General features: G+C 45.1%; 1 long non-coding RNA gene, 1 other non-coding gene and 1 pseudogene across 3 annotated transcripts in view; all 3 read left to right on the top strand.

Moving 5' to 3' along the window:
* Window positions 1-3,906: 3,906 nt before the first annotated feature.
* Window positions 3,907-27,843, top strand: part of LOC136843790 (uncharacterized) — a 128,333-nt gene continuing 104,396 nt past the window's right edge. Inside the window, exons 1-2 of one of the 2 annotated variants that reach the window (XR_010854678.1) lie at window positions 3,907-4,852; window positions 5,190-5,411. This is a non-coding gene — a long non-coding RNA (uncharacterized lncRNA). The remainder of the gene's footprint in view (window positions 4,853-5,189; window positions 5,412-27,843) is intronic. The other variant, XR_010854677.1, reaches the window with a different exon arrangement.
* On the top strand, window positions 23,561-23,663 carry LOC136844541 (U6 spliceosomal RNA). Its single transcript, XR_010854925.1, has one exon. It is a non-coding gene; the product is annotated as a U6 spliceosomal RNA (small nuclear RNA).
* LOC136844522 (5S ribosomal RNA) lies at window positions 25,139-25,253 on the top strand (annotated as a pseudogene).

The following is a 27,843-nucleotide window of genomic DNA, read 5'->3' as shown; positions in this document are numbered from 1 at the left end:
CTCTCACCGAAACATTGGCCATGTGTAAATTTACAATCGATTCTCTGAGAGAAATGGAAATCTGCGTAGGTCGTTGATGATTCATTTCAATCAAGTTGATAGACGACTGATTAAATGATTTGTTTTCCCGCCTACACGATAAGTGACGTCATGACGAACATAAAACTCAAATACGGAGGAGATATTAATCCCGTTTTTTATTTTGGAACGAATATTTATTTCTAGATATCGATAATAATTTGGTTACTTTAATCTTAAACATAAATATCTGTATGCAATAGTAGAAGTAAATGCTCGCAGTTATTGAGATTTTAAAGATCGACCTTCTCCGTACTTCAGTCCTCTATTTTCACCGAACGATAGTTTTGGTTTTCAAAATATTTCATTAAACTATGTTCATTCGTGTTATTTTTCTGTCAATTTCTTGTATTATATTGTTTGAATGCATATCAATCTTATCCTGACAGTAAAATTTGGTTTCTATCCGATTTTAGAAGGAAAAAAATATCTATTGGTGAACGAAATTTTCTGAAAAGTGTGCCAGGACTTTCGAGAGCGCTGTACAATTGGCGTTTGCGGAACTGAAGGATCTCCTTAGCCTGTGGTAGAAATCAGAGCTAACCTGGGACAGGGCACACCGATTCATAGTTGAGGAACGAAACCGCCTTTGCTTTTGCGACATTTTTTCTGCTCAGTTTTTGAGTTTCATTTGTTCAACCACTTTTGTGCCAATATCAAAATTAAATAGATAATTAAAACTTCTTGAAGAAAATCTCCAAATTTAACGATTTTTTATTAGATTTTAGCTAAATTTTGACATAAAAATTCTATATACTGAAAAATCAAGTAAGTAAACGTGTGTAGTGATCGTAGAATCAAATATGTTGCATTCTTGTAATCTATTGCCATTCGCCAACGACAAATAGCCTTATCTTTGAGGTAGCCTACTAAGCCCCGAACCGCTAAGTGCTAATAATGTAACATCTGAAACTTTCATGAAAAGTATATCCGTGTGTGTATGCTTACGGGGTGATTATGAAGTCATATTGATGATACAATATCTTGTACTCATTGAAAAACAATAATAATAGATGAAAACATTACAAAAAATACTAGTTTCCACTTCGAATAAGTTGTTTCCAACTGTTTGGTTAAGTCGTCCTGAAGTATTCTCATAGTATCGTGTTTTATAAACGAGGCTTGTTGATACAATCAATACTCTACATACCCACTGAATACCAAGCCTTTTTAATAACAGACAAGGTATTATAAGATTAATGGTGTTGCAGTTTCAAAACTGAAGTCGCCATTGCATTTATACACCACAATAATATGCTAAAAATAAAAATATTTAAAAAAAGCATATCTACTGCTAACTAGTACTAGCATACAGATAACATCTGATATCATTCTCCATAGTTTGTCCTGTTTACGAAGCGAACACATTGGAAATTATTTGTCACACACACACACACACACACACTCACACACACACACACACACACACACATATATATATATATATATATATATATATATATATATATATATATATATATATATATATATATATATATAGAGTCTTTAAAAACACTATATATACTATTTGTCGTTTTACAAAACACTAGGCCCTCAGAACCATATATTTGCTCCGATTTTGGAGTTTACACAAAGTTCCTCTGTCTTTCTGTTAACAGCATCAGTTTGATTAATGATAGAACAGTAGGTCGATTTTAAAGAATGAACGTGGTGGTCTTTCATATAAAACCAGAGGGGTTTTTTTAAAGATAAAAAGTAAAAACTTAGCCAATCAGCATTTTTCGTCACGCTGATATATCATTCATATTATTTACATTGTCGTTAGTTATTTTCGCGGCGAAAAACAACGCATGTCTTCCTCTGATAGTGAGATATCTGTGATGTCGTGCAACGGCCAAGAGGAAGAAAAAACAAGGAATGAGACGTCTGGAAAAAAAATAATGTTAAGTTCTTCTAGCAGGCCAAGAATAGCGGTGAACAGACAAACTCGTGCCTATAAATATTACAAAGAAGGAATGATGATGGAAGGTTATCAGGTATTACTAATAGGCCTATTATTATTATTATTATTATTATTATTATTATTATTATTATTTTCCATCATACAATTGATTACTCATCAATATTATTATTATTATTATTATTATTATTATTAGATTATGCATATTATTAGGAATTGTTGTTATACAAGAATATAATAACAGTTTCTTATCATCCCAACATTTAATTATGGTTTGTGTGGTGACCAGAATATACACAAATGTGAGGGTTAGAGGACATTTTGGGCGCACCCTACAATTTTTTCAAATTTTCACAAAAAGTTTTAAGAGTACATATGAAACTTAGGTTTCAATATCTTTCTTAGAAGCTAATGAAAGACTTTACAAATCTATTTTTAAAAAATTTTCAATTTGGTTCTCCTATTGCTGAACAAACCAGTTTGATTAATGTTACCTAGTCGTGGAAAGTTCTTTATAAAACCATTTTTTAAAGATAAAAAGTAAAAACTTAGCCCTTTGTCACGTGATATATCATTCATAATTTGTTGTCATTACAATTGTCAAAACATGAGACTCTTATTATTATTATTATTTATATTTATTTTATTTATATTTACTTTATTACATTACACACAAGTATATATATATATATATATATATATATATATATATATATATATATATATATATATATATATATATATATAGCTGATTTTTCAACTAATCTATCATAAGGCTCATTTCGCTTTCTTTCATGGGAATAATCTTTGCACTTAATTCTCCACAGATAATGATACTTTGTTTGGTTTTTATTTTGTTTGGTTTTACGTACAGCCCTCCACAGGGATAATTCCCTCTCTGGCGGGCCCTTGTACGTTTTCAAAATAAGGTGCTTCTTATATTTTATCACTATCTTTCAGTGTTTTCTCGTCAGTATCGTAGCTCCCTCAGAATAGGAGATTCTTTAGTTCTTTTTTTAAATTTACTTTCTTGTTGTAATAAATTGCATAGAAGATTATTAGTCAAAGCCATGATCCGTATTGTTTTTCACCTTTAACACATATTCCTTATGTAGGCTACTGTGCACTTATTGCCATCATATGTTTTATGTTTAGTATCACTATGACCTTTCTTTACACAGTTTTTACTCTTGAAGATGTTGCCAGCACATTCATTTGATTTGTGATTGTCACCGCCTACAAAGTTCAGTAAACTCCTCCCAGAACTACTTATCTTCCGACGTAGCTGTCATTTGTCCCTTTCAGCGCCTGAAACTGAAGTAAATTCTTAGGTCATGCCATAGACATGGAGGTTCCGGTCGAGACGACCTGGTCAGGCACTCTTATCGTCTATGGGGTCTTTTAAGCTATTTAAACGTCGGTATGAAACTGCAACCATTTACTCCTTTTTTATTTTAACTGTGTTAGTTCACCTCCCTTTAATTTTGGTCTCCTTAAAAACTGAGTGCCTCTCAATACAGATGTGACGTCACGAAACAAACAACAACTCTCCAGCTGAAAAACGCCTCGTAGTTCTTTCATCCAGAGTTGCCAGATTTGGCCTTAAAAGACCAATTTGGCCTTTTTAGAGGAACGATGGCCTTCGAAAATTTAGGTCTAGAGTTTTGGCCTTTTCCACTGTTCATCGTAGTCAGCATGTATTGATTTTTGGGCCCCCACCAAAATATATGTATTATTAGTTAATAAAAGAAAATGTTTAAAAATATCTTATTATACAATTGCTGACATCAGGCGTATGCTATACATGTTTCGTACTGGTCTGGTACAGTACGTGTGTGTGCAATGCCCTCCGGATCATGATGGTATCAGTTTTAAAGTCCTCCTCACGAACTTAAAAGCATTCAAATGCTGCTGGTGAGAAATGTTCTGCTGAGCTTGCGCAGATTGTTCTGAATGCACATGCATTTCCACTGAGTGATGCCTTTCTTGAGAGAATTTTGTCTCACGTAGCAAACATTAAAACGAAAGTGAGGAACAGGCTCTCCTTAGGAACTATGGAAGCTATTTTGAGAATCAGAAGTAATTTTTGCAGTGAAGGAATATGCTGTAACAAGTCTGAAAGTAACAGACAAGATGACATATTAAGCATGTTCATTAGTTCCATTTACAAGAGCAGCACTGAGCATCCCGAAGAACCATCTACCTACCTCAACTGCAGCAACTTCCAGGGATCTGGCTGAACAAGAGGACAGCCAGGACTTTGATGAAATGCTGCAGGTGCATTTCTAGAATGCCAACATCCAAGTCTTCTCCACATGGGCCATCACTATGAGTTGGCATCATAAATTTTATTTTGCAGATTATAGTACGATAACATGGAGTAACTGCTGTATGTAGCTAATTAGTGGTCTTTGTCTTTATTAAGCTTAACAAATAGGTAAATATTTTGTGATAGAAGACGTTTCCTTCATGGTACACTAAGGTTGGCCTTTTTTATGGCCTTTTAGATTACATTTCTATTATAGTGTAATAAGGTTGGCCTGTTTTTCTGGCCTTTTCGATCAAAAGTGTGGCCTCATGTGGACTGGGACATCTGGCAAGTGATGGCAACCCTGCTGTCATCCAGAATTCAAACAAAGAGAAGCAACCCGAAGGTGATTTTCAAGAAATACAATAAATCAAGATCCACCGAATACACTAAGACCAACAAGGTTTTATTAGCAAATGTTAAAAGTTCATCGGGTGCGTAACATAACGCCCGTCAATTCTACAAGACGTTAATAATGTACCGAAAAAGGGCCTCGAGACAAAAATCCCGAAACGATTGAGGTCCTACAGCAGCAGGGACCGCTGGTAAGTTTAGTTGGAATAATCATTTCTGTATTTGAGAGGAGCAAAGGTTATACTGATCGGTAAAATTATATGGGTCAGACTGATCGGTAAAATTTTATGATATTTTATAAGTTGCCAATATAAAATAACACCATGTAAAGCCGGGATGTTTACTGGTTATAATTTTGCCGTATTAGTTACGGGGCCCTGGTAGTGTTTACCTTATAAGTCGTAATTTGATGTAGAGCTCTTTCGAAAAATGTAGGTTACAATTTCATATCGTGTATTGGCAACTTATAAAATAATACCGACTGGTCGTTCTCTGAGATTACATCATTAACATATTTCATTTTTTCAGAATACGTTTGCCGGCTAAAAGGGCTAAAAGCTTTCAAATAATCATAGTCATCCCAAAAAAGGACCCACAAATAGCCTAGCGTAGGCCTAGGTAATCCATCTTCCAATATGAGTGTCGGCTTTGATTTTAGGGGAAAGGTCGCTTTTCCCAGCTTCTTTTGTTAGGCCGTACACGGTGGCCATATCCCAATGACGTCTTTGGAGTACATGGTAGCCAAACAAAGTAAGAATTAGTATTTATGTTCTGAAAAAAAATAATGGTTCTGTGATTGAATGGTATTTTCTGCATATTATTAGCCTATGAATCTCCAACAGTGATGTTCAACTGATGTTCGGTATTATTTTATAAGTTCCCAATACACAATATGAAATTTTAACCTACATATTTGCTCTTCATTCTTGTTATTTTGAACCCCCCATAAACACTATGCATAACTAATAAATAAAAAATGGTAGAACTATGTAATATCAAATTATGGCCCCCTCACTCCATAGCTAATATGACAAAATTGTAACCAGTAAACATCCCTAGGTTATGTTAGGTTGGAGTTCTTCATTGGAGGGGTGGGTAGAGCTCTCGGCCAGCACGCTGTTGGCCAAGCGTTTGACACTCCGACCGGCCAATGAAGAATTAGAGGAACTTATTTCTGGTGATAGAAATTCATTTCTTGTCATAATGTGGTTCGGATTCCACAATAAGTTGTAGCTCCCTTTGCCAGGTAACCAGTTGGTTCTTAGCCACGTAAAATAAATCTAATCCTTCCGGCCAGCCCTATGAGAGCTGTTAATCAGCTCAGTGGTCTGGTTAAACTAAGATATACTTAACTCATGTTAGGTTGGTTTTTTTAGGTTCTTTTAGTCCTCTGTCATATCCTAGCCATTTCTGCATGAAAAACCCAAAATGTTTTTTTTATGAAAAAAATGGTTGCCTGGAGTCAGGCTATTGGCAACTCATAAAATTTTACCCACCATGTAACAGCATCAAATCTAACTTATCATTAATAGCCTAGGTGATTCCCTTCAAATTCCATTAGTTGGCTACCACTGTAAATCTCACATTCCATGCTATTAGGTTAGTTAGACCATAAATATTGTCTGAAAAATAGACCTACAGTAGCCTGGCATAGCCATGAGGGACAGACTACTTCTGTAGCAGTTTCTTTGGCAAAGACAGACACTTTGGACTCTTTTGGAAATGAAGTTAAACCTCTCTATTTACAAGGCTTTGGCATCACATGCCCATTGTATAGACATTATGAATCGCCAGTCACACACTGTTGAAACAATTCCAGATTGAACAATGGTAAACAAAATATGTAATAATGATCCTCTGGGTAGTATGCAGAGTAAGGAGATAAGGATATTCAATGTTACTTGTGGGGGAGGGGTCCAGGGGGGGCGTAACCCCTCTGCCCAGGTCAGGGCAAGGCACCCTAAGTTAGGTTAGGGAGTTAAGGTCTGGTTAGGTCAGGACACGGCATTCTAGAAAGGGTTAGGATTTCTCACGCCTACCTATCTCTACTCTGCATCCACTCCAATCCTTTTTCTATACATTTTGTTTAGACAGTTTCATTCAACAGGTTTCATTTTCATCGATCGTGGGTGTGGGAAAATTGATGATGATCATAAGCAAGCATGCTTTCTCCATATGGTTGGGCTGGATGTTCAAGTCATCTATGTTTCCCAGGTTGGTGACAGTGGAGAGAAAATTTACAGTGGAATAGTGACTTTGCTTAAGGATTATTTCCTTCTACAAGTGATTGTTGCTTTTCAGCACCGTCAGTTTTGCCAGGGTTGTCAATACCCAGGTGAGACTGTTGACCAGATTTTCTGTAGGATACATCAGAATGCAGTTGGATGCAAATTTGATGTTTGATGATGCTGTTATAAACCAAGTCCAGCACAGGGACATTAAATTGCTTGAGGATAACTCTTGATGACTCCCTAACAATTTCACAAGCCTTTAAAGCTCTTTAATTGTCATTTGTTCCGACATGGTATACAAACCGTCAGTCCTTTACATTGGGAATTACTTTCAGCGGAGCTGGAAATGGCCACTGAACTTTCGAACAAGGTGGTTAGGCAGTTAACTACCATCCAGGAGGCAGGAGTACCGTCTGTCCGGATGTAAACATTCCAATTTGCTTTCAGCTGTAGTGTGCGCCAGACATGTTTCTCTCTCTCTCTCTCTGCCATGACCGCTGTTGAGATGTTTTCCCAGTGGGATCTTGTTTTTCCTTTGTTGATTCATTATGAATGTTGATAAACCCCGTAAGCCCTCCATCCCCCAGAGTGTATGTCTTGGGGTGGGAGGGAAGAAGTGCAATAGCTTCTGCTCACATGTAGACATGGACCCACACGTCCTTTGCTCCACCTGCAGAGGAAGTGTGTGTTTTTGTAACTCTCCGTGCTCTGAGTGTTGTTCCTGGTCTGCCGAGCAGTGGGCGAAGTTTGAGGGGAGGAGACAGTACCAAAGGAAGCCCGCCAAGGCGTCGTCTGATGGTTATACGCCCCTGACAACTCCCTTGGTGGCTAACCCATCGGGATCGTTTCTCCCTCCCGGCAAGCTTCCCCTTCTTGCTGCCTCTCCCTTGGGTGAGGATTTCCCCTCCCCTTCTTCACTCATTTCTGCGGGTGTGGAAGGCCGTGGGGGAGCAGACGATCAGGAGATCCTCTCTGGGGTCTCTCCTCACTCCTGGGGTGAATTTTTTCCCCCCGGAGCGAGTAGAGGCCTCCACTTTTGACCCGACTTTATCTTCAGGTTTGGCGGTGGAGGCGTCTCTCTGTGGCCAGGTCTCTGACCTTACATCTACCTGGCTGCACCTCTGTCTTCCTGGCATTCCATCATTGGAGTGCCTGATATCGCATCTGTCCGGCGCTCTGGTGACGACCCACGCAACCACCACATCAGCCGTCACCATGACATTGTTTGGGAAGCTGCCTGTGACGGTGTCCTCGCACCTGGCCTCCCAGGTATCAGCTGCTCCTGCCATGCTCCATGCCATGCCACTGCCTCCTGGCTTCCTGGGCCCATTATCTCTGCTTGGCCCCTCAAGTATGGTCATGTCATCGGTGCCTTACATCTCCATGCCTGCTCCTGCTGTTGCTGACCCACACTCATTCCCGACTCCGGTTCCAGCTCCTGGATCTACTGACTCTTGGCCTGGCCTGGCTCCTGCTTGTGCTCCACCCGTGCCCTCGACTCATGCACCGGCTCCTGGCTTTCCTGGCTCCTGTGTTGTTCCACCTGCCCCTTGTAGTTGCTGGCCTGATCACTGACGTCTCTGCTACCCAGGTTGTGCCCACTTCCCTTGCTCCCCTGGCTCTGCTTGCATCTTCTGCTGTTCCCACCTGGATGGGGGACCTGACTGCCATCCTGAAGATGATGAAGAAGTTGAAGAGGTTTAGGAAGGTGTCACCATCTTCGTTGTCTTCATCTTCGTCGTCCTCGTCTCTGCTACCTCTTCTTCTGAGGCTTTCCAGCCCCTGAAAAGTCTCGCCCCAAGACTTCTAAGGGACTGCCTCTTTCCACAGGGAAGGCAGTGGGATCTCTCGTTGGCTCTTCCCGGTCCACGGGCCAGGGAACTGATTCATTGACCCCTGGGTCAATCGTGTTGGGAGCTGAGGGTGTGCAGACCATGGTTTGCACTCCCTTCACTGTGCCAAAGAAGCCTGCTTCTAAGGCCAGCGCAGTGTCGGACACTCGTTCGCAAGCTGCACTGAGTACAGGGTTTCTAAGGAGCCCCTGATACCCCGGTCTGGTACCGGAGAAACCTCTCTCCATACTGGCTCGGGCACAGGACGGGAGAAAGAGTCCAGGCAAGCAGGTGCTCTGAATCTTCCTGCTAGCACTTCTATGAGTGCCAAGCAAGGTTCCCAGGAAGGTGCGCTGGTCTCTCGGGTCTGGACACCTGGAGAGACGGAGAAGAGGTCCCCTGCTCACTCTTCCCAAGAGGTTTTGGCCTCGATAGAGACTGGGGCCTGTCTAGAGGACAGTGCAAGTTCTCACCAGCCAGCCATGTGTTTGACTCCGCCCAGTCCCCAGCCACGTTTACGTGGCCAGCCTTGCTCGGGGAAGCCAAGTGCGCGGCTCGACTCGCATGAACCGCTCCACTCTCCTCAGGAAAACGTTTTGCCAAGGGAAGCTTTCTCCTCGACTCGAGTTGCTGTCACCGCTGTGGGTTGGAGACTGCTCCCAGCCCGCTGGTTCTGTCAGCAAGACCAGCTGGGGCACCCAATCTTCCTCACCTGTCCCCTCAACCTCCTGGACTCCTCCCAGGGGGCGCGAGTTGGACAGGAGGAACTCTGGCGAGTCGTCTCCCCAGAGTTGACCTCGGGAGTGTAACGTTCGTGACTCAGTTCTTGGATTGACCAGATCGTACACCTGCGTGGTGGTGCAAGAAGGATCACAGGGGTCTGCAGAGGCTCTCCCTTCTGCGGGGAGAGTAGGTCGGGAAGACTGCACCCTGGAAGGACTCGAGGGTCCTCTTCCCCAGGATGCGGACACCCCCGAGACACAGAGGACTTTTGCCTCGTCTGTGGATCGTCCTTCGCACCTCGAATCCATCTGAGTACCAAAAAAAGAACCCAATTTTTCGGTGGGGCTGCCGTGGCCCACGCTTGCCGAGGGGGTCCTCGATCAAGTGAATGGTCTTGTGTCTGGGCAAGACAGTTCCCTGTATGGAACCGCTCAGACAACCCCCCCTCCTCTGCCTCGACAGAAGCGCTTCTATACGCCCTCGGAGAGGGCATTGCCACCTAAACAGGTTGACCCAGACCTGGTTCATCTAGGCCCGGTTCTCCTGTTGCAGCAACTTAACTTACTGCAGAGAGTACAGTATTTCTCTCTCCCAGCAAGAGGCAGCAAACCTGGAAGCCACCGCCATGGCATCTTTCCAGGCAATCTCCTGGTTGGATCTGTGGTCATTCACAGTATCCAAAGTGGCTGCTTCCTCAGGCACGATCGTACCTGGGGAGGCTCCGCTTTCGGGAGACTGTGCCAGTCTGGAGGCAGAGCCATCTCCTACCTCATCCACCATATGGCAAACCTTTGGGCCACCCTGGTCCTTAAGCGGAGAGACGCCATTCTTTCTCGCTTCGCCAGGGCCTGAGTCAGCGACGACCCTGTGGAATGGACCGTTATTGGGTTCTACCTCTCATCCCTAGAGAGTTGGTGGAGGCTGCAGTAGACAAGCGTCAGGCCAATGACAGCGACCGCCTTGCTCACCAGGTGGCCAAGACCTCCAGGTCTTCACATTCCACTGTGGCCAGGCCTTTGGGTCAGTCTAGTTCTTCTTTGGCCCCTAAGAAGCCCCAGTCTTCGAAGGGATCCCATGGAAACACCCAGCCTTCTTCTTCCTCTGTAAAGGGTGGGTCTTCGTGCCCCTTTCAGTCCGCTTTCCAATCTGGTAAAGGGGGCAAGGGGAAAAGAAGGGGAAAGGCTAGGGGTGGCGTTCCCCCCCAACTGCTGCCGAAGGTGGGGGGTTGCCTGTCGTGCCATTGGGCAACATGGCAGCAATATGGAGCTGAGACCTGGATAGTGGATGGCCTTCGGGAGGGATATCTACTACCCTTCGAGTCTCGGCCACCCCTCACCAATGCTCCGGTCCGTCTCCGCACCTACATCCATGGATCACCAAAAAATATCGCACTAATGCAAGAAGTGCAAGCCATGCTGGACAAGGGTGTTGTGGAAGTCGTGTCGGATCAGTCCCCAGGTTTTTACAGTTGAATCTTTCTTGTAGAGAAAGCCACAGGGGGTTGGAGACTGGTCGTAGACCTCTTTCCCCTGAACCAATTCGTTCGCTAGACTTGGTTCACGATGGAGACAGTGCGATCCGTGCTTGCCTCCATCAGGGAGAACGACTTCATACTTAAGGTGGACTTGAAGGATGCTCATTTCCAACTACCCATTCATCCGTCCTCTCGCAAGTACCTCCACTTTATCATTGGGGAGTCAGTCTTCCAATTCAGGGCACTCTGCTTCGGGCTCTTGACTGCTCCCCAGGTGTTCACAAGAGTGTCCTTCTCATGTCAGCTTTGGCCCATTCGCACGGGATATGTCTACTGAGGTATCTCGATGACTGGCTGGTCTTGGCAAGTTTCCACTCGCAGTTGCTACAGAACAGGGATCAGCTCCTTGGGCTTTGCCGCAAACTTGGGATTGTGGTAAACCTTGGGAAGTCAGATCTCAACCCCAAGCAGAGGATAAAATACCTGGGCATGCTGATAGATACGGTAGCAGCGAAAGTCTTTCCCTCGGACTCGTAGCAGCAAGTTCAGGAGAAAGTCTTTCCCTCAGACTCAGCAATGGCATCAGCAAGTTCGTTGCTGGGAAGGCAGCACAACTCCCAGTCCTGAGACCCCCAGTCCTTTCTCATCCCTCTTTCCAAGGAGGTGAGAGAGGACCTAGACTGGTGGATGGACGACAGGAACCTCTTAATATGAGTGTATGTACATACTCCCCCTCCGGACATGCTTCTGTTCTTGGATGCATCGACCAAGGGATGGGGCGCACACCTGGAGGAGTTGCTGACTTTGGGAGTGTGGCACCGAGACAACAAGCACCTTCACATCAATATCCTGGAACTCAGGCAGCCTTCCTGGCTCTCCAAGAGTTCCGGGATCGAGTGATGGGACACTCCATGGTACTGATGAGTGACAATACCACAGTAGTGGCATGCGTCAACAAGCAGGAGAGCCTAGTATCCCTCCCGCTCCACCAGTTTACAATGCAGGTGCATGAGTGGGCACTGGTTCACTCAGTAGAGCTGTCAGCCAGGTACATTCCAGGCAAGAGGAATGTCTTGGCAGACAAGCTCAGCCACCAGAATCAGGTGATTGGAACAGAATGGTCCCTTCACCTGAAGGTTGCAGAAAGGCTGTTTGATCTGGGGATGCCCAGTCTTCAATCTGTTCCCCAGCCAGCACAACAGAAAACTTCAGGTCTTCTGTTCAGTCATGCTGGACCCATGGGCCGCTGCGAAGGACACATTCCAGCACCCATGGGACAACCCCGACGTCTACGCCTTTCCTCCATTCTGTCTGATTTGCAGAGTGATCAACCAGGTGATGATCACTCCGAACCTCAGAATGATTCTGGTGGCACCCAAATGGCTGCAGGCCATTTGGTATCCCGACCTGCTAGCCCTCTTTCCAAGGCACGAGAGATTCCCCCCTGGCCCAACCTGCTGTGTCAACCCTATGTCGAGCAGTATCACCTGGCAGTGCAGTCGCTGTGCCTTCATGGCTGGAGGTCATCCGCCATCTCATGCGAGCGAGGCTTTTCGCGTTGCGCAGTAACAGAGATGGCCGGAGACCTCAGACAATCATCTGCAGCGATATACCAGGGAAAGTGGTCCGTCTTCTGTGGTTGGTGTCGTGGATGGGATATCTCTCTGGTCAGAGCTACTGTTCAGCAAGTCGCAGACTTCCTTGTCTTTCTTTGCCAAGAGAAGCTTCTCTCCGTTTCAGCTGTAAAAGGCTATCAGGCCGCACTTGGAATAGTCTTTTAGCTGAAAGGTGTAGATATCTCCTCATCCTTTGAGATATCCCTACTGATGAGAAGCTTCAAGAGGACTTGCCCACCCTGGGATCTCAGGCCCCTTGCGTGGGATGTGACTCTTGTTCTAAGGAGCGTGACTCGTGCACCGTATGAGCCTTTACAAGAGTCATCAGACAGGGATCTGACCCTCAAGACCGTCTTCTTGCTGGCCCTGGCATCGACGAAGAGAGTTGGTGAACTTCACGGACTTTCCTTTGATGTTAAACACTCTAGGGGATGGGGATCAGTTATGCTCGATTTCGTGCCTGATTTCGTAGCGAAGACTCAGAATCCTTCGGTCCCTGACGCTCAGTTCAAGTCTTTCACAATCCCCTCCCTAGAGGACTTTGTTGGTAATGATCCAGACGAGATGCTACTGTGTCCTGTTAGAGTGCTGCGGCGCTATCTGAAGAGGACTCGCCACCTCCTGCCTGAGTGCTGACAACTTCGTTAGTACTGGCTCAACCAAGAAAGAAGTGTCCAAGAACATGATCTCTTTCTGGCTTCATGAGATGATAAGGAGAGGGTATTCTGCTGCTGGAGAAGACGACACCGGTACGCTTCATCCGAGAGCTCTCAAAGTCCGCAGCATTGGTCCGTCCCTCGCATTCCGGAAGAACCTGTCGGTCCCACAGGTTTTGAAGGCAGGAGTGTGGTCCCAACAGACCACCTTTACTTCCTTCTACCTTTGGGATGTTGCACACAAGTCCTTGGACACTTTTTCCTTGGGTCCTGTAGTGGCTGCTCAACAAGTTATGTAGCTTATCTGGCTCCTCTAACAGGACAGGTTGCGTCTCGCCTAAGATGTACGGTTGTGATTGGGAGAATGAATGTGGAGTGACTGTTCTCTTCCTTCTCCTCATATTGATTCTCTTCCTCCGGGCATGGAGCGGACATGCCGTTACATGCTGGATCTGGCGGTTGATGCAGGTAAGCACTCAACCAGAGCTTCTGTTATTTTTCTGTTCATAATTATAGAAGTGACCCCAGTCCTTCCCCTTGCAAGGGGTGGAAAGAGACCATGACAATAAGACAAAGCCAATGCCTGTGATTGCCTTAATGTCACCGACTTTAAGTTCTTCCTAGCCTGCTTTGCATGAACTGATGTTTCCTCTTTCATGCACAGGGACCCAGAAGTCTGACAATTGATAATTTTGTCAGAGGCAGTTTTCCCTTCCTCGCTCTATTGACCAGGAAGGGAACACAAGGTCTGGTGAACTCCAGTCAGTTCATAGAGACTCACTCAGATTCCTCCCTCCAACCAGTGAGTCTTCCCAATGTAAAGGACGGACGGTTTGTGTATCGTGTCAGAACAAATATGGTATTTTCATTATAAAATAAGTTTTTAAATATACTTACCTGGTAGTTACATATATATAGCTTTATCCACCGATTACCCCTCAATCTCATACCACGGCAGAAATTAAAAATTGTGCAATCCGATAGATGGTCAGGTGACCATACCTGTGCGCCCTCTACCAGGTACCTGGAACCATTCCCAATTGTCCTCAGAAATTCCATGCCCCTGTTCTCAGAGGGGAGGAGGGAGGGACCTTTTATATATGTAACTACCAGGTAAGTATATTTAAAAACTTATTTTATAATGAAAATACCATTTTTAAATATCTAACTTCCTGGTAGTTACATATATTTAGCTGATTGACACCATTGGTGGTGGGTTGAGAATTGCAACACCGTTGGGAATTCGTATAATTACTAAACACTATATATTAATTGTAACCATTCTCTGGTTCCTACCTGATAAGGAAGCTGGTTTCATAAGTTATCCTGCCTGATTTGGCCTGCATTCATTCTTGTGGAGACTCAGCGATCCACCCAGGGGGCTGTAGAAAGTCTCTATGGGGCTGTAACACGGTCCTCGACCTTAACATGACTAGACCACCACCTCTTGCTATCCTGGCATAGCCATGGACAAAGAGCTGACCACCTGACCCACTAACACCACTAAAAACACACTCCATAAAACCTAACTTAGACTTGCAACCCCAGACTTGGAAGGTTGCGACAACCTTCACAGACAACCTGTGAGTTCAAATTCAAGAAAAGGCAAGGGTATAATAAAAATAAGGTTATAGGTTAGAGGCAGTAGTACCTTCTCCAACTATGTACTTGGAGGCATTTGTTTACGGACCCAGGGAACAGCAATCCTCATATTGGGTCTGTACTTCTTTTAGGTAACAATCTGCGAAGATAGACTTGCTTTGCCAGAATGTCGCTTCCAAAATCGATTTCATAGACTTGTTGTGTCTTGGTGAGCTTGTTTATTAAATCCTTGATAAAGAATGCCAGTGCATTCTTTGATAAAAAAACGAAGGTTTCTTCACTGAGCACCAGAGGTTGTCTGTCTGACCTCTCATGTTTCTGGTCCTCTGTAGATAAAATTTTAGGGCCCTCACTGGACAAAGGCCTCTCTTTTTCCTGTCCTACTAACTGAGACAGCCCTGGTATGGTAAAGGATCTGGGCCATGGTTGAGAAGGGTTCTCGTTTTTAGTGAGAAAACCAAGTTGTTTTGAGCAGACTGCATTCTCTCCATTGAAGCCTACCTTCTTGCTAAAGGCTTGTAATTCTCCTACCCTCTTGGCTGTAGCCAATGCAACCAGGAATAGGGTCTTCTTAGTGAGATCCTTCCTGTGAAGCCTTGTCTAGAGGTTCAAACCTGCTCGAGGTTAAAAATTTTCAGGACTACGTCCAAATTCCAGAGGGGGTCGGGTTGTCCTTCCTCTTAACTGTCTCAAAGGACCTTATGAGGTCTGTGAGGTCCTTGTCTCCCTGACACGTCAATATTTCTGTGATGGAAGGAGGAAGCTAGCATGCTGTTTGGTATCCCTTGATGGTTGATACTGCTAGTTTTTCTTGGGTTATTAAATGCAGCAGAAAATCTGCCATTTGAGTTAGAGAGGTACTGGAAGAGGAAATGTTATTAATTCTGCACCATTCCCTGAATACGTCCCACTTTGACTGGTACACCTTGATTGTGGACGTCCTGAAACTCTTGCGATGGTTCTTGCAGCTTCCCTTGAAAAAGCCCTTCGCTCTTGCCAGTTTTTCGATAGTCGAAAGACAGTTTGATTGAGAGCGAAGAGATTTTGATGGTATCTCTCTATATGTGGCTGTCTGAGTAGATCGTTCCTTTTTTGGTAACGATCTGGGGATGTCTACTAGCCACTCCATCACTTCTGTGATCCATGGTCTCATGGGCCAAACTGGAGCTATCAGGGTCATGCAGGCAGTCGTTCGACTCCTGAACTTCTTCATGACTCTGTCTAGGATCTTGAATGGGGAAGAGTGTACGTGTCTAGTCCTTCCCAATCCATGAGGAAGGCGTCCACTGCCACTGCTTCCTGGTCTGGGACTGGAGAGCAGTAGACTGGTAACCACTTTGTTCTCTGTGTCGCAAAGAGGTCTAGTGAGGATTCCTCCCCACAGATTCCAAAGCCTGTTGCATACCTCGTGATGTAGGGTCCATTCTGTCATGAGAACCTGTCTTCCTCTGCTGAGAAGATCCGCTCTGACGTTCTTCTCTCCCTCTATGAAGCGGGTTATCAGAGTTATGTTGTTCGCTTCTGCCCACAGCAGGAGATCTTTTGCTGATCGTAAAGGGGAATCCAAACGAGTGCCACCCCGTTTCCTGATGTAGGCCAACGCTGTGGTGTTGTCTGGCGTTGACCTGTACTATCTTGTTCTGGACCTTCTCCTGGAAGTGCACTAGCGCTAGATGAATGGCCACCAGTTCCTTGACGTTTATATGCCATTTCTTCTGATGGTTTTCCCATAGACCTGAGATCTCGCCCTTCCCCAGTGTTGCACCCCATCCCACGTCCGATGCGTCTGAATACAACACTAGGTCGGGGTTCTTCTGTTGAAGTTCGAGGCCTTCTTGTAGTTTGTTGGGGTCGTCCCACCAACTCAATTGATTCCTGATTCCCAGAGGGATCGGAATCCACATCTCAGGTCTTGGCCTCTTTTCCAATAACTCGACAGATGGAACTGAAGTGGACGTAGATGTAGTCTTCCCAGGGAGCAATTGTTCGATCAGGAGAGGGTCCCCAGCAGACTCATCCACTCCCTCGCCGAGCAGGTCCATCTCCCTAGAAAGAGCTTCACCTTTTCTAAGCAATCCAGAATGCGTTTCGGGGCTGGAAAAGCCTGAAAAACCACTGACTGAATCCTCATCCCCAGGTAGATGATGTCTTGTGACAGGCGTCAGCTGTGATTTGGCTAGATTTACTACCAGTCCTAGCTGCCAGCGTCATATTCATTGTCACTTGTAGATCCTCCAGACACTTTTCTTGCGATCTGGCTCTGATTAGCCAGTCATCCAGGTATATCGATATTCGTATCCCTTTTAGATGTAACCAGTGAGCTACGTTCGATACCACTCGTGTGAAAACGTATCCCAGGAGCCGTGCGTTAGTCCAAAACAAAGTGCTCTGAACTGATAAGTTGTCCTGAGATGCACAAACCTCAGATATTTTCTGTAGTTCGGGTGAATTGGTACGTGAAAAGGGGCGTCCTGCAGGTCTATCGATACCATCCAGTCTTCTTGTCTGGTGCCTGCTAGGACTGACGCAGATGTCTCCATAAGCAAACTTGACTTTTCTCCTATGTACTTGTTCAGTGGACTTAAGTCCAGAACTGGTCTCCAACCCCTGAGTTCTTGGGTACCAGAAAAAGTCTGTTGTAAAATCCCTCTGACGAGAGGTCCTTTACCTCTTCTATTGCTGCTTTTGATAGCATCTGGGTTACCTGTTCTTGAAGAGCTGCTGCTTTGCTCCCCCGAGTATGTAGCTGTCAACTCTAACGGTTCTGGTGAAAGAGGAGGCTTCCTTAGGAAAGGATCTTGTATCCTTCCTTCAGTGAACTGACTGTCCAGTCGTCCGCTCCCCTTTGGCTCCACTTCTTGCCAGAAGTGGGATAACCTGGCTCCCACTTGTGTCTGGAGGTTGTTGTGCTCACTTCTTGGGTTTGGTTGCTGTTTGGGGTTCTTACGAGGTTGTCCTCCAGCAGCCATTCTCTGACTTCCTCTGAAAGGGCTCTCCCAAAAGGGCTGGGCGTCTGGAGGCCCTTTTTCTCCCTTCCTGGCTAAAAAGTTTGCCGGAAGAACTTTCCTAGCAGTCCTTGTGATCAGATCTTGCGTTGTTTGTTGCAATGGACAAGGGCTGCTGATAAGTCCTTAACCAGCTCTGAAGGGAAGAGCTGTTTTGGTTAAGGGAGCATACAAGAGCTCTGATCTCTGAGCGAGAGTCACTCCAGATGTCAGGTGAACGAAACACAGCATAGCTCTTTTCTTAATAACACCTGCTGTGAAAAGGGCAGTGAGTTCGACCGTCCCATCCTCACAGCTTTATCGAGACAGGCAATAAGGTGTATTTGCGTGTCGTTCTTTCTCATTTAACATCTGTCAAGTTAAGAGCTCTGAGAGTCCAGTCCATCAAGCTGAAGACTTCAGTAGTCCTGAAGACGTGATTTCAGCAAGTGGTCCATTTCTGAAGTGGACCACAGAACCTTGAGCCTTTGTCATGGCTGTTCTCTATGCAAGAGTCTCTGAGTCTGGAGAAGTCCCCTTGGGAGGAGGCAGGAACTCCCAAGCCGAGAGCCTCCCCAGTCTCGTATTTCACACGCTGGATCTAGAAGCCAATCTTGTGGGGGGAAAGGAATGGTTGTCCTTCCTGTTCTTTCTTTTTTCAAAATCCAATCGATCAGTGTCGAAAAAGCTCTCTTCACTGATCTGGCTAACACTGTCTTCTTGAAGGAAGAAAGACTTCAGGGATCTACCCATCATAAAATTGCCAAGGGCGGACTCCCAAGGTACAGCCTGTTGAAATCATTGGGATATAAGTCCGCCAATAGCGAAAGTCTTTTCAGATCTGCAGCATGAAGAGTTTCTTGCGTCTCCTCCTCCGAGATCTCTTCCAAAGGATTCGCTATTTCCAATGTCGAACGAGTGGGGAATCGTGGCGTATCATCACTCTTGCTTGCGTTCACGCATGCGTCCAACTTGCTGCGAAGGGAGCGTCCGGGATCCTTGTCACCTCCCACCATGGCGTGCGGCTTGCTGCAGGGAGGCGTCTATGTTTGCTGCAATTTGCTTCTGCAGTTGCGTCTTGCTGGCTGTTATCTCTTCTGTCTTACTCGTTGTCTCTCTTCCTGGGTCTGTTGACGTCCTTAGGTTCCTTCCTGTGTGGTTCTTCTCTTAGCTTGCAAAATGGCGTCAAACAGAACCAAGGACTGCTGAACTTCTGAAAAAAACGTTACTTGCGGTGCCTCTTGCTGCTGGGAAACAACTGGAGATGGCACTGCATTTCTACAGCTATCGGAGACTCTTGCTGGGATCTTCTGATGATGAGGTGGTGACGCCGCTTGCGACATGTCCCATTCTGGGGGCGGGAAGAAGCGTGAACTGGACGTAATGTACACGTCTTCTTCCGTAAAGAATTGCGTTTTACGCCTCTGTTTAGGCGCGGACACGCTGTCTTCCTCCGACAGGAATCTCTCCGGAGAGCTCCATTTGCTGCAAGAGGGTTGTTACTAGGGAAGGGGGACCTGCGCATTCTTGATAGGTCTTGATTCTTGAGATTGACGCCAACCACGTTTTGTTCTTGTGTCATCCGAGGATTGAACACTTCCTCATCTCGCCTTTCCTTTGGCAATAAAGCGTCCTGGGATGCGTCAACAGGATGGTTCGAGAAACGTCCTGGCTCGTTGTTCAACGTCTCTCACCTCCCTTAGCCTGTCGGCGTTCCTTCTCCCAGGGTTGGGGAGCATGGAAGAGGTCTAGGGCCAGCCATAGCGTGACAGACACTGAACGGACGCACCCTCCACTGACTAACACTGTCACCGAACTTCTGTTGCAAACTTGTACTGCCCCCCCATCACTTCCCTATTTAAGTAAGGGATTGCACTGTAACTCCTAAGGCAGAAGTAGCAGCCAGATAAACAGATTTCCTTCAAAGACGGCTCACTTACCTCCGACTCCAGCAGGAGGACCATTGAACTACTACCTTAGGGCTAGGATCAGGAATCGCTTAGTATCAGACAAGTTAGAAAGGACTTGACTATCAGAAGACCTAGCTGACAGAACACTCCAGTGAGTGAAGATCTAGCTCTCTAATTCTGTCCTTTTCCAATGCCTCACATAGCGATCATAGTCTCTCTCACTCTTCTCTCAGACAAACTTTCACACTCCTTACATCTATCATCAAATGCACACACATGACCTCTGCATTTCTTACATACTGTGTGGGGATCAAGAGCAGCCTTTGAGATTGGTGGGTCTTGCATCCCTCACACACATTCTGACAACAGAGTCAGCCATCTTGAGAATCCAAAAGCAAGTTCAAAACTGTCCAAGTCGAGAAACCAACAAAATCTATCTTATCAGTGTGAAATAGAAATCAAGGAAAATCCAAAATCAGCTGAAAGCCATCAATCTGCTGAAAACAAAACCAAGTAATGGGTACTTCACCAATTGTAGACAAAGCAAACCAATAGTAGAGCGAATTTCCAACGTGTTGCTAGGCGATGGCAGGGAATTTCTCTGGACAATTGGGAATGGTTCCAGGTACCTGGTCCATTTGCACAGGTATGGTCACCTGACCATCTATCATTTGGATTACTGTATTCAGTTTGAATTTCTGCCCTGCAGTTTCAATGTGGGATAAAGCTAAGCTATATGTAACTACCAGGGAAGTTAGATATTTAAAATTTATTTTTTTTAAAGTAAATTGTATTTTCCCTAACTATACAAACCTGATGTCCTTTTACATTTCATGCCCACCTCATGCCACCCCTCAATCTGGCACCTGGGCCGAAAGGCAAATTGGAATGTTTGCATCTGAGCAGGCGGTACTCCCACCTCCTGGACAGTAGTTAACTGCCTAACCACCTTGTTCGAAAGTTCAATGGCTGTTTCCAGCTCCGCTGAAAGTAATTCCTGATGTAAAAGACCTCAGGTTTGTATAGTTAGGAGAAATACAATTTACTTTAAAAAAATTTTGATGTTAAGACCATGGAAGCATACCATGGCTCTGCAGCTGAAGTTAAGTTTGTCAAGCATTCTGGCAAGTCTCAGCCGGAATCTTTGCATAGTGGTTCATCTTGAGATGTGAGTCACAGAATTGTCTGTTGTGCCTGGGGTCAGCACAGGCACATGCCCTGCCCAGAGTAAGATATATTCTGCATGTGGTGAGACAGGTCACTTCATAGCTAGGTGCCTGAGGATTTTCAGAAGACATGTGGCAGTTCAAGTACTAGCAATTTTTGTTCCAGTTCCCAATGTTGTGTACATCCAAACACAGTAGTCATGAGACCAGTCAGAAGGTGCCTTATGTTGAGGAACATGACAATGAAGAATATGACTATTATACCTCTGCAGTTGATAATGAAGAAGCACTAACAGTACACATTTTGGATGACACCTTAGACCTGATAATTGGCCAGGTCTGCTCAGACTCTTAATTGAATCCGAATTGAATCAAAACAAGGTGGTCTGTGAGTCAAGGAAGGAGGATAGATTTCTGTACCCCTCTAGTAGTGAACCTTTACACATTATCAGAAAATGGCACCTCAACTTTACAGACAGTATTTTCTGTGGGTGGTGGTCTGTCCCTCCCGATAAGTAATGAAATCCGCCAAGTAACAGAGGTGAATGTGATCTTTTAAAAAGGTGGATGTAATTTTTTTAAAAAGGTAGATATAATCTTTAAACACATTTTACCTGTTGATAAACTTTTTGTGCATTTTTACGTGTTCTTGTCTTTACCTTTCTTTTCTGTGTTCTTGTGTTTATAATTTCACAGTGTTACCCAAGATTTTGTGTTGATACTTTTAACATTGAATCCTTGTGTTGATTTCATTTCTTAAGATTTCTTTTTCAAATTTAGAGTAAATCTTAATAGTTTGAATTTTGCTTAGTTAATGTAAATTATTGATAAATATAAAGTTTTGTGAATTAATCTTCTGTTGTTTTCAAGTAATAGTAAATTTTTTTGAGATTGTGGACTCTACTTATAACTTTTGAGCTTAGAAATAAATTTTTGTATTTAAAGTTTCAAAAGCACAGTTTTGTTCATGAGACTTACCTGCCAGATATATATATAGCTGTATTCTCCGAAGGTCCGACAGAATTTCAAATTTCGCGGCACACGCAGTGGCCGGTCAGGTGGTTAGTACCCATTCCCGCCGCTGGGAGGCGGGTATCAGGAACCATTCCCATTTTCTATTCAGATTTTCTCTGTCGCCGGACTGTCAACACCTGTTGTCAGTTCCTCCGCTTTTGGATTTCGGGAAATTTGTTGTCACTTAAGTATTTTGGTTGTTTTTGGTATTCGACTGGATCTGTGACTTGGCATACGCTCTTTGTGGACCGTTTTTGATTTTGCTTTTGACTTTTCTTATAATTAAGATGTCTTACCTCTAGCTATTGAGTCTGTAGCTTGGGTGAATGTAAGGTGAGGCTATCGAAGACTTCGATAGTTCCTCACACTTTATGTATGATATGTAAGGGTGTTCAATGCTCTTTTATAATCGGTAATGAATGTGTGGGATTATCTGAGGGTGAGTGGAAGAAATATGAAGCCTATATGCTTAAATTGGAGCGTGATAGGCTGGGAGAAATCTTCCTCTAGAGTGCATCCTTAGTTGGACAGTCAGGGTTTTCTCCTACTAGTAACCCTGTAGTTGTTATTACTAACCCTGTAGTTTGTTGCTGCAGAAGGTAATTCCCTGGCTCTCGTGTGGAGTCAATGCGTGCTCTTGAAACTAAAGTGAATGCAATTCAAACGCATAGTGTTAGTGCTAGTGCCCCTAGTGTTGTGGAGGGGGCGTCAGATCGGCCCTATAATGCCTCTAGGCCTGGACCTCTGTCGAACTCCCAGGACCAGGGAGGGGCATGTCGAAAGCCGCATGAGGGTTACGGGGCTTCCCACCGATCTGGCGTCCCTTCGGCAGGTCCTGATGACGCTACCCAGGCTGCCAGGGATCGTGCTCAGGCACGCATCCTGAAGGATTGCTTCTCGTCCCTCGACACGTCCTCCCGCCACGGGGTTGGAGCTCGGTTGGACTCTCGCCCCTTAAGAGAAGCTTAGAGGAGAGGACGCTTCACGTCCTCTTCCTCTAGACGTTTGTACTCTTCCCCGAAAGTTGCGTGGATATTCCTCTGCAGAAGAGAATAAAGTGTTTTTGAATGATCACTCTACTCGACCCCCTGTCGCGCTAAGGCAAGGGCTAGAGCTTCTTCCCTGTGGAAGGAAGTATCGTCTCTCTCCCCTTTCCTCTCTCAGGTTCAGCCCTTCTCCGAGAGAGTGGCTTCTCCAACGCGTAAGATTTTGTTGGGTTTGCAACAACAGCTGGATGCTCTCATGAACCTTTCAAGATTCGAATCTGCCTGTTAAGAGGTACAGACTTTCACCTTCGTCTCCCCGCTTTCAGGGGAACGCTACCAGAGCTTCGTCTGTCTTCTAGAGAGAGTGTTTAGTGGCTTCCTATTCGTCTTCCCCGAGTTGAGGTGTTGGCCTTTTCTCTTGTCGCGCCAGGAGCGCGTCTTGCTCTTCGCGCTTCTCACGCTTCACGCGCGCCTCACCTTGACGTCTGCGCTCCTCACCTTGTCTCGGCGCGCGCCCAGCCATGACGCCGCGCGCGCCACGCTGTGACTCTTCTAGTACTTGCCACGGAGCCTCGCGCGTCACGCCATGACGCTCCGCTCGCTTTCGCCGTATAGCTTTCAAGTCTTGTGTTGACACTGCTCCAGTTGTTCTTCATGTCGCACAACTACCCGCTTCAACATTTGATGTCCTTCTTAATTTAGCCAGTACTTGCTTCCGGCAGTACATATACTAATTGGAACGATACAGAGAAGATTAGCATGGCTTGCGGAAGGATGACACGCTAATCGTGAAGCGTTCCACATTTTTTTATGTTTCTATACGATTATCAGACTCTGATTTCTTGTCTGCTGGAGTTTCAACGTATCGGCGAATCGAACTACTTTCACCACTCACCAAGACCCACCAGCTGCGGAAGAACATCCTCTTTCGTCACAGCCTTTGTATGAAGAGAAAGTCTTTATCTTCTTCTTCTTTCTGATTATCAGACTGGATGGCTTTTTCTTAGGGATCTGTTTCCTGAGACTTTTCTTTTGCTCTCTCCTCCACCTTCGCAGTTTGTCTTTGTCTTAAGGAGGCGTTTGTATGAAAAATCGGAAATAAATTTTCTGGGATATTTTATATATGGCATCATACATATCCTGACTATCTTCTCAGAAAGTTTTATTTAAAAGTTCCCACAGTTGAAGTTATAAACAAAACAGTAACCTGGATCATAGTCAAATGGACCACCATATAATGTAATGATATTTCAAGATATGGAGGTGGTAATTTCCTTTTTAGCTTGGAATGGTATCTAATGCGATCTGCAACCCTGTGGACATAGCCTAGTTCGCATCAGTCTGGGGATCAGCTGACAGTGCTGCGGTGCATGGACAAGGCAGTCAGTCAGTAGCAGCTCAGAGCTTGACTTCTAAAAGTCGCTGGCCAACCTCAGCTCTTTTGACACTCGCATTGTTTGCTCCTTCATTTAGCGAAGTTATATTACTTTGCAGGTCTATTTTTTTGGCTTTTCATTATGTCATAAAACATCAAACTGTGTAACGGCAAGCAAATAAATACACAGAGAAGCAAAAATATCGTTTTTCTCAAAACTCCTTTAGGACATTCAAACTGCATCTCCTTCATAACGCTTGCTTCCGATCTCAGATACAAAAAGTAAACGAAAGCTAAATGTTTGCATAACAAAGGGGCTTCCATGGGAAGCAACATGAGACCCGCACCACGAGAAAGAGTTTTTTTCCGAAGGAATGTCACTTCAAGAGAGGTAGCAAGTGACTCCTTTCATCTCCAGACACCTTTGCAACCAGGCTTCATTTTGCACAAGCCTGGAAAGAGTGAGGGGCAGACGTTTGGTCCCTCCTACTGTTAGAGAGAGGTTACTTGATTCCCTTCCTGTCTCCTCTTTTGTTTTTGTTTCCCAACTGCCTTCCTGTCAAACAGAAAATTGTTTGACCTGCTCGAACAGATGTTCGAGCGGAGAGCAGTGGAACAGATCTTGACTCGGTGTTCCCGGGATTTTACTACAGATTGTTTCTAGTCCCGAAACTTTCAGTAGGCTGGAGACCCGTCTTGGGCGTCAACAGGCTGAACAACTTTGTCCGAAGGAAAAGTTCAAGATGGAGACCTCGCAGTCAATACTAGGAGCCCTTCATCCCGGGGATTGATGGTATCTTTGGATCTCCAAGATACTTATCTTCACGCCCAATTCATCCACGTTCGATGAAGTATCTCAGGTTGTCTTGGGGACTAGACGTACCAGTTCAGGGCTCTGCTTTGGACTCTGCAACGGCCATACCACGTTGAAAACGCCGCTTCGTCCTTCAGCATGTTAAGCAACGTTGGGTCTGGTCAGTACTTGGATGGTTGACCGCCTGGGAACACCAGATGCTGTTGGCGTCACATTTTGCTCGAGGGTGTTTACACGCCTCATGAAAAACGTTGCGATGCAGTTGCATCTGTCGCACGTCAGGATCTCACTCTACTTGGACGACTGGTTGATTCGAGCGTGTCGGAGAAGGTATCTGGAGGACCTTCAGTTGACTCTGCAACTCGTGAAGTCCCTGGGACTTCTGGTCTGTGGAGAAGTCGCAGCTGATCCCCTCACTGTCCATTGTGTCTGGGAATTCAGATCTATTCAGCGGCTTTTATAGCGTCTCCGTCGCAAGAACGGCAACTTCTATGTACGAAAAAGTTTCGGCCTTCTTGGAAAAGGAAACATGCTAGGTGAGGGAATGAATGAGTCTGCTGGGGACCATTTCCTCGCTGGAGAAGTTTGTTTTTCTGGGAGTCTGCATCTCAGGCCTCTTCAGTTCTTTTTGTTGGAGAACTGACAAAGCAAGGAAGACTTGAAAGAGGAATTGAGAATTCTTCCTTATATAAAGAGGATCTGTGGTGGTGGCTCGATCCAACGGAATTGCAGAAAGGGATCTCCCTCAAGCTTCTGAACCCCAACCTAGTGTTGTTTTTCCGACGGGTCTTCAACAGGTTGGGGGCAACACTAGAGGGAGAGAAAGTGTTAGGAACCTGGAGAGAGGAACAGGTGTCCTGGCACATCAACATCAAAGATTTGGCGGCTATCTTTTAGCTCTCCAAGTCGAGGTCAAGTTCTTCGTGAGGTCCAAGTTTGCGGACAACGTAGTTCTAGCAACCTCAAACTCCGGACAATACTTGTTCCCTGTTCAGCCTTGCAAGAGAGATTATTCTTTGAGCCTATGCTCGCAACATTTCGATTCTCACAAGTTTTGTTGCAGGGGTCGAAAATGTTCGAGCAGACCTGCTCTGTTGGCGCCATCAACTCCTGCCGAAGGAATGGACCCTTCATCAGGAGGTTTGCCAAGATTTTTGGAAATTTTGGGGTCGCCATCTTGTGGATATTTTCACGACCTCAAGAACAGCGAGGCTCCTCTGTAAAGCTCATCTGTACTCGACCCTGGGGCAGTTGGCGATAGTTGCTCTTCTCTGGGATTGACGGGAATAGATGTTTACGCCTTTTTCCCCGTTCTAAATTCTGGGAGAAGTCATACGCAAGTTCGCGGCCTCACAAGGGACGCAGGATGACTCTCATCCCCATGTTTTGGCCTTCGAACCACTGGTTCTCGGAGTTTCTCTTCTGGTTGGTAGACGTTCCGAGGACCCTTCCTATGAGAGCAGACCTGCTCATACAAACCCACTTCACGAGATATCTTTTGAACCTCCCGCTCTGAACCTGACTGCTTTCAGACTATCGAAACTTGGTCAGAGCGAAGGGGTTTTCTGGCCAGGTGGCACGGGCCATCGCTAGAGCCAGAAGTTCTTCATCTAAAGGATATATCTAGCGAAGTGAGCAACCTTCAAAGGTTGGTGTAGAAAGAAGGGCTTTTTCCTCTTCCTCTATCACTGTGAGCCAGGTTGTGGATTTTCTCCTTTAAGAGAGAAAAACTCGATATAGCAGTTCCGACTATCAAGTGTTATCGGAGCATGCTTTTCTGATTGTATTCAGACACAGAGGATTAGCTTTGTCTGACAATAAGGACCTCCACGATCTTTGAGCTCTTTCAAGACGTCCAAGGTTCCTCAGCTGATTTCCCCTGCTTGGAACTTGGACGTAATGCTCAAGTTTTTGATGTTTAGTCCTTTTGAGCCTCTCCACTCTGCATCTCTTAAGGATGTTACTCGAAACGGCATTCCTCATTGCTCGCGCAAGAGAGTGAGAGAAGTTCGAGGCCGTCATGTGGGCTTCAAAGGAACACAATGCTGTCTATTCTTTAAGCCCTAAGTTCTTGGCTAAGAATGATAGGTCTTCTAACCCTTGGCCTAGACACTTTGAAATTAAAGGTTTAGCAGACCTTATTGGACAGGAACCTGAGGGAGTTCTATGTCCAGTTAGAGCTCTCAAGTACTACCTTAAAAGAACACAGGACACTCGTGGTCCATTGGATGTTTATGGTGTTCTGTGAGGCAACCAGTTAAACCTATGTCGAAGAATGCACTGGCATTCTTCATTAGGGAACGTCATTAAGGACGCACACTCTAGTTGTGACGACTCCAACTTCAAGTTGTTGAGAGTTAACGCTCACGAGGTGAGGGCAGTTGCTACCTCCATGGCGTTCAAGAAAATATGGTACTCAGTGACATTTTTAGTGCCACATTTTGGCGAAGTCAATTCGGTGTTTGCCTCACACTCTTGGCAAGATGTTTAGGTAGCATACGAAAATTGCTTTTCGCTGGGACCATACATTGCTGCTTCAGCAACCTTGGGGACAAGGGGTAACTCTGATCCTATCCCCTTTTTAATTGTGTTTTTGTGGTTGTTGGGTCGACTACTGAGGCAGTCTTCCCAATCCTTTGCAAACTAATGCTTTAGGTGTTGGTTAGGTGGTTAGTAATGCTCTTTTGTCCTCTTTGTATGGGCTATGATCTAGTCACATTGTGGTCACGCCCCCGTTGACAGATCATCTAGAAGTCGCCAGCTATATAGGTCACTACCTTGCTGGGGTCTCTAGTAAAG

This window comes from Macrobrachium rosenbergii, chromosome 12 (assembly GCF_040412425.1).
Source record: "Macrobrachium rosenbergii isolate ZJJX-2024 chromosome 12, ASM4041242v1, whole genome shotgun sequence".
NCBI classification, from domain to species: domain Eukaryota; kingdom Metazoa; phylum Arthropoda; class Malacostraca; order Decapoda; family Palaemonidae; genus Macrobrachium; species Macrobrachium rosenbergii.
The sequence above is the reverse complement of the archived record's forward strand: the minus strand, read 5'-3'. Positions and strand labels throughout refer to the sequence as shown.